This window comes from Carya illinoinensis, chromosome 4, assembly GCF_018687715.1.
Source record: "Carya illinoinensis cultivar Pawnee chromosome 4, C.illinoinensisPawnee_v1, whole genome shotgun sequence".
NCBI lineage: Eukaryota > Viridiplantae > Streptophyta > Magnoliopsida > Fagales > Juglandaceae > Carya > Carya illinoinensis.
This window is the reverse complement of record NC_056755.1, coordinates 42,517,361-42,528,397: the sequence shown is the minus strand read 5'-3', so window position 1 is coordinate 42,528,397 and position 11,037 is coordinate 42,517,361. Positions and strand designations below refer to the sequence as shown.

Here is an 11,037-nt window from a genome sequence, read left to right as displayed (position 1 = left end):
AAATGACCAAAAAAATATGAAAACCTCCAAAAACGTGATTTCTAATTTCCTCGTAAAACACAACGTCATATAAAATAAAATAAAAAATCCGAGCTTTTTTGAAGGGACACAGATATTCTTCTAATGAAATCTTTAATTAGACTAGAAGTCTAGTACGTACCTTATTCCCCAAGAAACAAAGAAATCTTTGCAGCTTAATTAATTTAATTTGTCCAGTTCGTTTTCACTGATTTTATTTGTGACAAGTTATATATTTACGACGAGAATACATATTTGCAACGAGAATAGACATTTTGATTGGAAATGATCATTTTTGTAGTAAATAATTAACAACAAATAAAAGTTTTTCTTATAATAGTGGTAGTAATTAGGGCAACACCCTCAAACGGCAACTCACATTTTGTCAAAACATGAGAGATAGGTACCATGCATGATGTCACAAAAAAGGTACTGTCATCTATTGCATGCATGCATGCCATCACATAAATCCCAATACACAATTAATTAAAGGCACACTTCCAAATTTGGGACATGAATTGTTAATGGGTTCGACATTGCTTACGTTCTTTCTATGTTCTGGTCCAACTTTCATGAGTCATGCCGTATCAGACTTTAGTTTCAATGTTGGTTTTGAAGTCTTTCAAATTAAGCATATATATATGTCGTGTAAAAGGATTAGCGCAAACAAAGTAAGCGTGTTTCGACGTTATACCGAAAACGAATGAAAAGATATGTTTCCACCAAAGTTTTCTACGTTCAAAGTAAACCAAGATCAAGCCATGATCAATGGCGTCAGATCGATCGTAAATATATATCTATCTATTTGGTACGTACGTACTACATATTTGGGCCTCGGTCAAGCTGCTAGGGTTGGTCCACGCTCTTTATTTGCAAACGTTTAATTTAAACCACGTTTTTTTCTTCTTCTTCTTTCAGTATATATCCTTTTCCATTCAAAATGCCTAAGAAATTAAGCAAATTAATTAGCGTACCACAAGTTTTGTCATGACCTCTACTACTTAATCAACAGATAGAAATTAGGAATTGAGATTGAGAAAAAATGTAATACAAAAAAGATGTTGATGATACTAGCTAGGGTATTCATAAAAGCCAAAAAATGATTCTGAAACCCACGATCTAGGATTAAATGAAAATCTGAGATTTTGATCATTTTTCCCAAAAAGGAAAAATCTCAATTATTGAGTAAAAATAAAATATGTAATAAAATAAGGATCTTGCCAAAAATCTGGTCCAAACTAAAATAAGAATCATCATATCTCTAAAAGTGATAGCAAAATATTATCAAATAAAAAGAGAAAAATAACTTAAATTGACAATTCAGAGGAGAAGATTACTGATTATGGAGTTGAAACGAGGGCCAATAGGCATAGCGTGGTAATTATGACGTGCGCGTTGAAAAGAAATTTTTGAATTGGGGTCATATATATAAACAACTTTGATACTTGAAAGTTGTGGCCAAAATACTAGCTAAATACTGACACCTGCGCAATCTTCACATTTTTCTCTACCTTCTGATCAACGTAGTCCCTCGCCATCAATGTGAAATTTGCCAATTCAGTACAATTGTTAAATCTGAATTCCAGACCTAAAACCAGCTGGAAATAATCAGGAAACAGTACCCAATTGGTGGTTGAATCAAATCAGCAACTTCTTTAATTGGTACGAATGGCTTGTAAGTCGCCGCCACAGCGTTTCAAACGTTTAGGGCTAATTCCGTGGAGAGTTAAAATCCCTGCAGCCTAGCTTCTTTTCCCACTAGTTAATTTTTGGTTGGTTTCACAAATTAGGGGACCAACAGATCATAAAATATTTTCACTTAATTTGCAAGTTTAGTTTATATTATTTTTCCACGGAAAATGCATGCCATCTTCATAATAACATTTTATTGCATAACTAATTGCTCAATTTTTTCATGCCCGTCAAAGAGGAAATTAAACAAAAAAAAAAAAAAAATGTAGGATTCAAATCAAAGCCATGCAGTTTCTTCTTTTGAGACCCATTCAACGTTTTCGCGTCTTGAATCTTGATCTCTTACCATAAATTAATAGTCAAGAGTCCTATAAGGATTCAAACATTTTTAAAAACTGGAAAACTCAAGTCACACAAGTTCGTTCCTGCATACATATGTTATAAATACCCACAAATCCTTGGCAAGTACTTCATCAAATTAGTTATAATTAACTATCTTGGCTTATATATATATATAGAACAAGCTGATCATCATGAGGGTTTTAAAGATGCTTCTTGCAGTCACAATAGTGCTCTCTCTTATGAGCATGCACGCAAATCAGGCTTGCAGAATCCTTGGAGAAGGACAAACATTGATGCATAAAAGCCTTTCATTAGGGCCATCGCAGAAGGGTTCAGTGCCTGATCCATCTGCTTCCAATCCATGCACCCACAACCCAAGACCCGCTTCAATAATCAACCAGAGGACCTTCTTTGGCAACTTTATGGCTCATTTTTCGTTTGGATCACTACAAAAAGGTCTTCATCATGTGCCTCCCTATGTGCCCAACCCGGCCTCTCAAATTCCATGCTCTGCTTCAACAATCAGCCAAAGGGTCTTTGCGGGTAACTCTATGGCTCATTCACGGTCGGGATCATTGCAGAAGGGTCAGCTTGTTCCTCCATCTGGACCCAATCCGGACACTTACGACATCCCACGCTCTGCATCAAGGATCAACCAAAGGACCCTCACAGGTCATGAGTCCATGAATCATCTGTTGTTAAATTCACTGGAGAAGGGTACTCCCGTCATTCCCTCTACGCCAGATCCAACTAAGCCGCCATGATATTGCATGTATGCATGGCTTGTCTACAAAATGGAAATAAAGGCCATTCAACATGACCAGTAGTACTATTAAAAATGAAAAGTTAAAAACAATACTCAGGAAGAAAATCGATCCTAATATATCACCTGTACGTAGGCTGTAACTCAAAGCGTCAAACATGTGATTACTATTATTTTAGCTACTGCATGTAATAATAATGGCAACTAAAAACACTTTGCCAGCCCACCCTCCTACTTCAGTTCGGTAGTTTAATTTTCTTTCGTATAATCTTGGTGTTTGCTAATGTATTTATTTGGAAAAATAATGAAGTTGAAATACGGGCTTATCTACTTTTTGTTCGTTTAGAGCATATATACCTTTGTCTTATGAAGTAAAATTATTCTCTATTTATTCATTAATTAAATGTATTAATGCTGTAATAATTTCCAATTAATTAATCTGCTTATTGTGCATCGATATCCTGAAGCAAGACATAGAAAAATACAACCATACAACTTTAATTTTTCATTCTAAACAGGATTAATTGAAGGAAATTGGCAATAGCCTAGCACTTAGTTGCAGTACTATGTGATTACAAGCTGAAAATTAATTATTTGTGGCCAATTATATTTCTTGCTAAAATGACAAGTACTATTTCTTATCAAAATAAGTATATTGAATTATACAATCGTTCTCTATTTTAAGAATGAAGGTTCAAAGATTTATCCCCTCATGATGTTTGATGCGAAGAATCAAGGCTTATTTTAATATATATCGTTTAATCCATATATATATATATATATGCTAGTACTGACAAATAAATTAACAATAATTTAGTAATCAAATCATAATCTTCGTCAATGTAAATTGTCAAAATTTGATAGTTTAGAATACCTCGATTGCTCTAATATTGTAAGTTTCGTGATTCTAGCATAATTAATGATCATGGAAAGACCAACGAGTTTAATTTCTTTATATATATATATATATATACGATTTTGACCAAAACGACGACTTAAATTAAGACCCATTCCATTTCAGACCCTCAACATAATTAAAATAGTCAAAATTCAATCCACTTAGTATATAGTCCAGCTATATTTGATGGAGATCGAGGAAAGTAATTCATAGATTTTCTTTTTTCTCCTCTTGAAAATTGAAAAAACATGCTTGTACTAAAAACAAGACATATACCTGAGTAATGGTATATATAATGGAATGCATAAATATTGTGCAGTCGTTTTGAAAAAATATGGGATTCACTAATAAAAAATTATTATTTTTTATGTAAATTTTATAGATATTTTTTTTTAATGATTGTGTGATATTTACGCACTCATAACTACAATTATCATTTATTATTTTTTCACATACAATTATGCATGCTTAAATATTTAACGGTGTTACACATGCAAGGTCAACCCTATGCAAAGAGAAATGATTTATGCAGTCGGGAAACGCAGTCGGCGTGCAGTCGGCTGTAAAAAAAAAATTAATACAGGACCTATATGAAAAAAAAAAATTATTTTTATAACTTTTTATAATTCATGCAGGTCCCCTTGAATATAAAATAATTTTTTTATAATTTTTTTTTATTCATTCCGTACAGCCGACTGCACGCCGACTGCGTTTCCCGACTGCGTGTAGCAAAGCCCATATGCAAATATATATGAATTAATTCCTTAATTAATAATTTTCACCATTCACGAAGTCAGGAAAATTAATTAATTAATCACGTACGTACAAAAATCAGGGACTTCGGAATTCGTATATAGTACGTAATTGGACTTGCATTCATCCAAATTCGTTTGGTCCATGCACGGACGTACTCGGTCGGATCAAACAGGAAATAATAATAATAAAAAAAAACTAATGTTGCGGCCAAACGTCACACTCAATATTAATATTTTCAACTTAATTAATATATATGGTAAGTAATTAATTTTTGGAATTTATTTCACGTACAGTAACTTTTTTTGGGGGTTTCATTAATATATTAATTAATTAAAGTCGTCACCTTTCTAATTATATTTCCCGATCATATATTATATATATTTACCGTCAACCCAAATATAAATATTAATCGTGAGAAGCTAATTTAATTTGTGAATTTGGATTTGGGACCCAACAACGAACACATTGATCAAGATGTTAAAATCGATCGACTAGCGGTTGCATAGGTATAAATATTCTGCATGCTTGTACGTCCATCAGTTAAGGGGTGTCAAATCGTATTAAGATATGTATGTTATATTATATAGATAAATCCAAATTTGATCCGTTAAATTTATCGTATTAAAATATCAAATTCTAATACGACTCATTAACATAATAAGTCGTGTTATGTCAACTCATCTATATAAATAGATTGAATAGATCCGAAATTAACTAGTTTGACCTGATTAAATTTAATATGATTTTATATATATGTTAAAATCATAATATCTATAAAAATTATAAAATTAACTATAAGTCTAAAATTATAATCCAAACAATCAAAGTATCAAAATTAAAATTCTAAAAATATTACTTTTAGGTACAAGGGTTTAATTATAATTTTAACTTTTTTAACGAGTCATAACAGATTATAACATGTCAAAAAGGGTTGACTCGTTAAACAATCATGTCTTAACAGATCAATCTATTTTGACCCAAATCTATTAAGACTAAACTCAAAATCTGCTATTATCGTGTCGTGTCCTATATTACCACTTTTCATCAATAACGGCAGATTATTTTGCTACCATGCAATATTCATTTATATATTATGTAAACGAAAGCACTTAAAACTACAATATTATGGCAGGCGCGTTAATGTTCTTCGTACAAAAACGTAACACATTAAGTAGTGATATCAATTTGTTTTTATATATATACATATCTTATATTTTTGTTACGGCCTATAAATGGTAAATTCTTGGTATATATGACGTAGTAGTACTACAAGAAAAACGATTCTTTGGTATAGGTTATTGTGACAATACGAATATTTATAACAAGAATATACTCATAATTCTAATAAAAAAATAGTCATTCGCAAATATTAATCATACATGTGCATTTTTCTTATAGTTAATAAAACGTGCGCGCGTTATAAGAAAATTATTTATTTGAGACCAGTTATTTTTAACGAAATAAGTATTTCTAGTTAAAATGAGTTTCTTTTTATTACAAATAATTTTTTTCATCGTAAAAAATTGGTTACAAATATCTATTTTTCTTGTAGTGATGCGAAAGTAAAAAATAATAATAATAATACTTCATGTAGTAAGTGTACGGATCAATACATGCATGCATTGCACTGCATAGTGTAGACCCAAAGGTAATTTGGACGTACGTACGTATCAATATATATATGATGAAGTAGTGCGTAAAAATATTGGAAGTTAATAATTTAAAAAATGAATAAATTAATATCATAAAATCTAGGAATAATTATAAACAATTACACATTTCACGACCAAGCTTACTTCGCTTGCATGCATGGTTGTGCCAAAGAAATGAAAAGAAAAAAAAAAAAATTACATGGAGTACGCACTGAATATAAGGCTGAAATTGAAAGAATAGACGTCGAATATTAATAATACAGCCAGACATGACCTCTGATCTTGGTCTCCAGAAGGAAGCAGCATCATTAACAGATCAGTCATGAGAAAAGGCAGGCCAGCTAGCTATGAGCTATAATTGGTAGCTAGGTGCATACACCCGAGCCCCGTCCAGGAATGTGAGTGCATGGATTGGGACCAGATGGAGTGACAGTACCCTTTTGAAGTACCGACTGAATCAGAAGGCCGCTAGCCTCCTTCCTCCAGTACTCATCTCCTTTCAATGGCCTCATTGCTCCAAGTTGTGCAGGAGCAAATAAAATTATACAAACAATCACTACTACTAAGACGAAGACACTTTTCCTTCGAGAGAAAACCATCTTTGTAAAATTATGAAGGAATTAATGCTTGATTATAATTTCTGTTTACTCTCTCTGTGAGTTTTTGAGCTAATTTAGGTTGGGATCAGGAAAACAAATGTTTTTGGGATGGCTTGATTAAGGAGGAGGAGGTGAGGTACTTATAGGGCTTGTTTCTCAAAGATTTATCAGCAGTAATACTGGGTAAAATGGCTTGACTAGTGCCTACGTATTGACATACGTATCGGGGTTTGACTGAGCCATGGGTTTGAAGGTTGAAGATCAGTTGGAATGGATCAAATGCGGTACCTTGAACGTCGAACGCTAAGCCACCATATATAATGTCGGCCGGGAACGTGGACTAGTTTATATTTTTACTACTACATTCAGCTGGTTCCTGATCATGATTTTGCTAGCTAGCCAGTCAAAAACATTGAAAACAATATTATATATAGTATATATATATATATATATTGGTATTGTTAATTAAGTGTATATGTCATTGAGAAATTAAGGAAAAAAAAAAGGTGTATTGATTTAACCATCGTTGATTATAGTTATGCTTTGGAAATAAACAACAGACAACCAACTCTTAAAATATCACATAATTTGCTATAATCCCAAAATTATCAATTTCGATTGTTTCTCTCAAACTATCAAAAAATTGTAATGTACCCATTTTCTCTTTTAAAAGACAAATTTTTTCAAAACAATATTTCTCTTATAAATACTTGGAGAAAATCAAAAGATATTTTTAAAAAAATTAAAATTTTTTCTGGAATAAAGTTATTTTTTATTATAATTCAACTTTTTTTAATATTTTGAAATGTATTAATATTTTTTCTAAAACAAATTCCCATTTTATTTTTTTATTTTAAAATTCCTTTTGATTTTTTCGAATTATATTTAAATGTAGATTTTTCTTATCTAGAACATACAATATGAAGAACGTTTTATGGGGATTAGAGTACAAATTTTTGGTCGTTTAGTTTGAGCGAGTCATGAATATCAAAAGTGGTAGTTTTGAAAGTTTTATTTTCCCGATATTTTTAGTGCTGCATTCTGCGGGTTCATGATCCGATTAACCAGTCAAAAACATTTTCAGATGAACATTGACAACCGTATTCTTGACTTGAGTATCAAGTTAAACACTCAACATTTAAGCCAGGCTAGCTGGCTTTGTTCATTTTTACTGAAGAACCGAGGTTTGTATTTAACTATTAAAGGAAATGAAGAGGGGAGAAACTACAACCCAAAACCTTGTTGGAAGTACTGGTCCCTGTAAAAATCAGTGCTAAGCAACTATTTTTGTTTCAAATTACCGAATATGGATAATTTGTCAATAGCATGCTAACTTTGTTTAGTGTTTATAAGTAATAGCACCATAATCTTCTCAGGAATAATAATACAACAGGAATTGAAATATTTGTTCAGCTGTTGAGAAATAGACCTGAAATCATGGAAAGTAATGCACCGAGGTAGAAGACGAAGATAAATAAATAGTTTGGACAATTAACAAAACTTCTACAAGAGCATGCTTTGGGGTCATCATGCATCTCTTTTATAGCCCAAATTTTGTTATAGCTGCTATCTTTTAGCTGAACTATAAAATCAGTTTAAAATTACCATTTTAAAGTAAACTGCTGCCTACATCCACAACCTACCCGATTCATGGCCTCAATGCAATTTAAAAGACAGATCACAAGATGAAAAACTCTATCCATATATTTACAGAACAAGATCATTCAGCTGTCTGTGAAGTTAGATTACGAATAATGAATTTGTCAACATCAGATTCCATTTTTCTTCAAGGAGATGCATTGAGTCACCTGAGCACAAACTTACTGGTTAAATAACTTGGAAAGGGCGGCCATCAGCTCCTCCTTCAACTGTTCTGCACAACCACCTTGAGTTCGAATGGAGAACGTATGAAAAACCTTGTCATTGTCCATTGAAACATTCGTCTCTTCAGCTACAATCTGTTTTTCCCTAAACACTTTGATGACTCCAGAAATCGGGTGAGCATCCAATGGGCAGCTTATCGTTACAACCGAATCGTCTTGTTTGTCCTGAAAATCAAACTCTGGTGCTGGGAGCTTTTTATACTTATTTTTTCCCAGCTCCTTTTCAGTTTCCAAAACTTGATCTTCATCTGGAGATCAGTGATATATGTAATAGCATCACCAAGCAAAGAGGCCTTGTCCATCTTTGATATATTTGGGACAACCGCTCTTAATGCATAGAATCTCTGATTAAGCTTCTCACGCCTCTGCCGCTCTGCTTCCACATGATTCAATGGTTCTTCTCTCCCATTGGCAGGCTTTCTCCCTCTCTTTCTGGGTTTTCGCTCATCAGGCTGAGATGATAATTCATCCCTCGACATCTCCAAACTAGAAACTACATTTTGGGGATTAAAAGCCCCAACAGCCATCTGGTTCAACTGTGGAAACCCTTTTCCTTCATTATCATCACTTTGACATCCATTAGAAGAATTTCCATAAACATGATTGGTACCTATTGCTTGTACTTTGAAGGTTTCTGAAATAAAACCAGCGTCGTGTTCAACCTTAGGAGAAAAATTAATATTGACCGAGCGTGATTTTGTACCACCTAGACTAAGTTCATGTCCAAAAATCTTTGGAAATACCTTTGACTGTACAGAATTAGATTCCCCAAATGTAGCTTTAACCATGTCCACAATATTCTGTTCTTCTGGAACTGCTTTGATCGAACCAAGCTCCACAAATCCATATTTCACAGGCACAAACACTGCAGTTTGGAACCCAGCCAACCTCGCTAGAAATGACCTCTGTTGATAATGATGTAAACAACTAGGCATATCTGAAACCCAAATTGATTTACCAGATGCATACAACTCCCCGAGTCCACAATTAGATGAATCACACCGAAAAGTAAAATACATTGAGGTAAGGTAAAACATCTCAACAGCCGACACTCCCGCTAGACTTGCTGCAAAATTATCCTCATCCGACCCACCAAATGAAGCGTGAAGCTTCTGGAGCACCAGCTTCTCCACCCCCTTTGTCCTCTCAACTCCTTTCAAACTGCCATCCCCACATCTATTCAGGTCTCCAACTCCCCCACGTCTAAGGTCTCGGCAGTATCCATTACCCCATATCAAGGCAGAACCACCAGATCTCAAGCTCACAACACGCCACAAAACTGCGTAATTCCAATTGGACCCTTCAACAATCTGGCACAAGCCCTTCTGGACACCCAAATCCCCAGACCTCGGAACTAAATCTGATAACGTATTTTTGGAAGCAGATGAAACCAAGAACTCGCACGCTTCTGTACCCACCACTGACTCCACCACGGCCCTATCTTCTTCATTCACCCAAAATTTCTCACCCATCTTTCGCCTACCACAATTATCCTACGAAAACCCTCACCAAAATTCTCAGACTAAAAAACTTTGGAGAATTCAAGTGCACCCAATTAAACACAGGAAGGCCTCAAAAATACAAATATAGGTAAAACTCCATAAACACTTCACCGAATGAAACAAATATCAAAATCCAAAGATAGAACTACATATGTTAACCGGTGATATTGAAACTGCCCCGAAATTCAACAGATTTCAGAAACTTATCTCCACCCATTTAGCAGGTCTTTCAAACTACCTCTCCAAAAAAATCAGATCAGTTCCCAGTGAAATTCATTTCTTACCACACTAAAACAAACCAGAAAATTTTAAAGAATCTAGGTCTACCCAATTAGCAGAACTTTGAAAAGATCCTAAACCAGAAAACAAGTTCAGTTCATTTCAAAGCTCAAATTTTAGGAGTCAAAGCAATTGTTTACAAGAGTCGAACAGTTTCGAACTTGAAGTAACAGACTTCACCTGAAAATTAAGATGAGCTTCAAGATCCACCAGTCTCCCCTGACTACCACAAACACGCCAGACAAGTAGATTGGTTTCAGGCTTTCAGTCGCAGATGAGTCAGATCTGAAAGATGGTTCTTTCTGAATCTTTCTGCACTTTACTCCCACACGTCTCTTCGGGGTTTCTTTTTCTCATTTTCTCACGAATTATTATACCTATTTAATTTTGTATATTAGTCTATTTTTCAGGGTTTTGGGGGAAATTACAGTATGACACCATCAGATGTTGACAGATGAAACGATAGTTTGTCTGCAGTTTACGAGGGAGGAAAATGAAACGACAGTCGCTTAGTTACCATTTTCTTGATGGGACACCAGATATGGAAAACTTCTCTTTGGATGGTGCTGGAGCCACTCCCGCCGGGTGTTTTTTATTTTTAAATATTTTAAAAAATTATAAAAAATTTATAATAATATTAAATAATTTTTTCT

The 11,037-nt window shown here is 33.9% G+C and overlaps 1 pseudogene; it reads right to left on the bottom strand.

The window, feature by feature from the left end:
• Positions 1–8,211: 8,211 nt before the first annotated feature.
• LOC122306171 lies at positions 8,212–10,754 on the bottom strand (annotated as a pseudogene).
• Between the last annotated feature and the right edge of the window lie 283 nt (positions 10,755–11,037).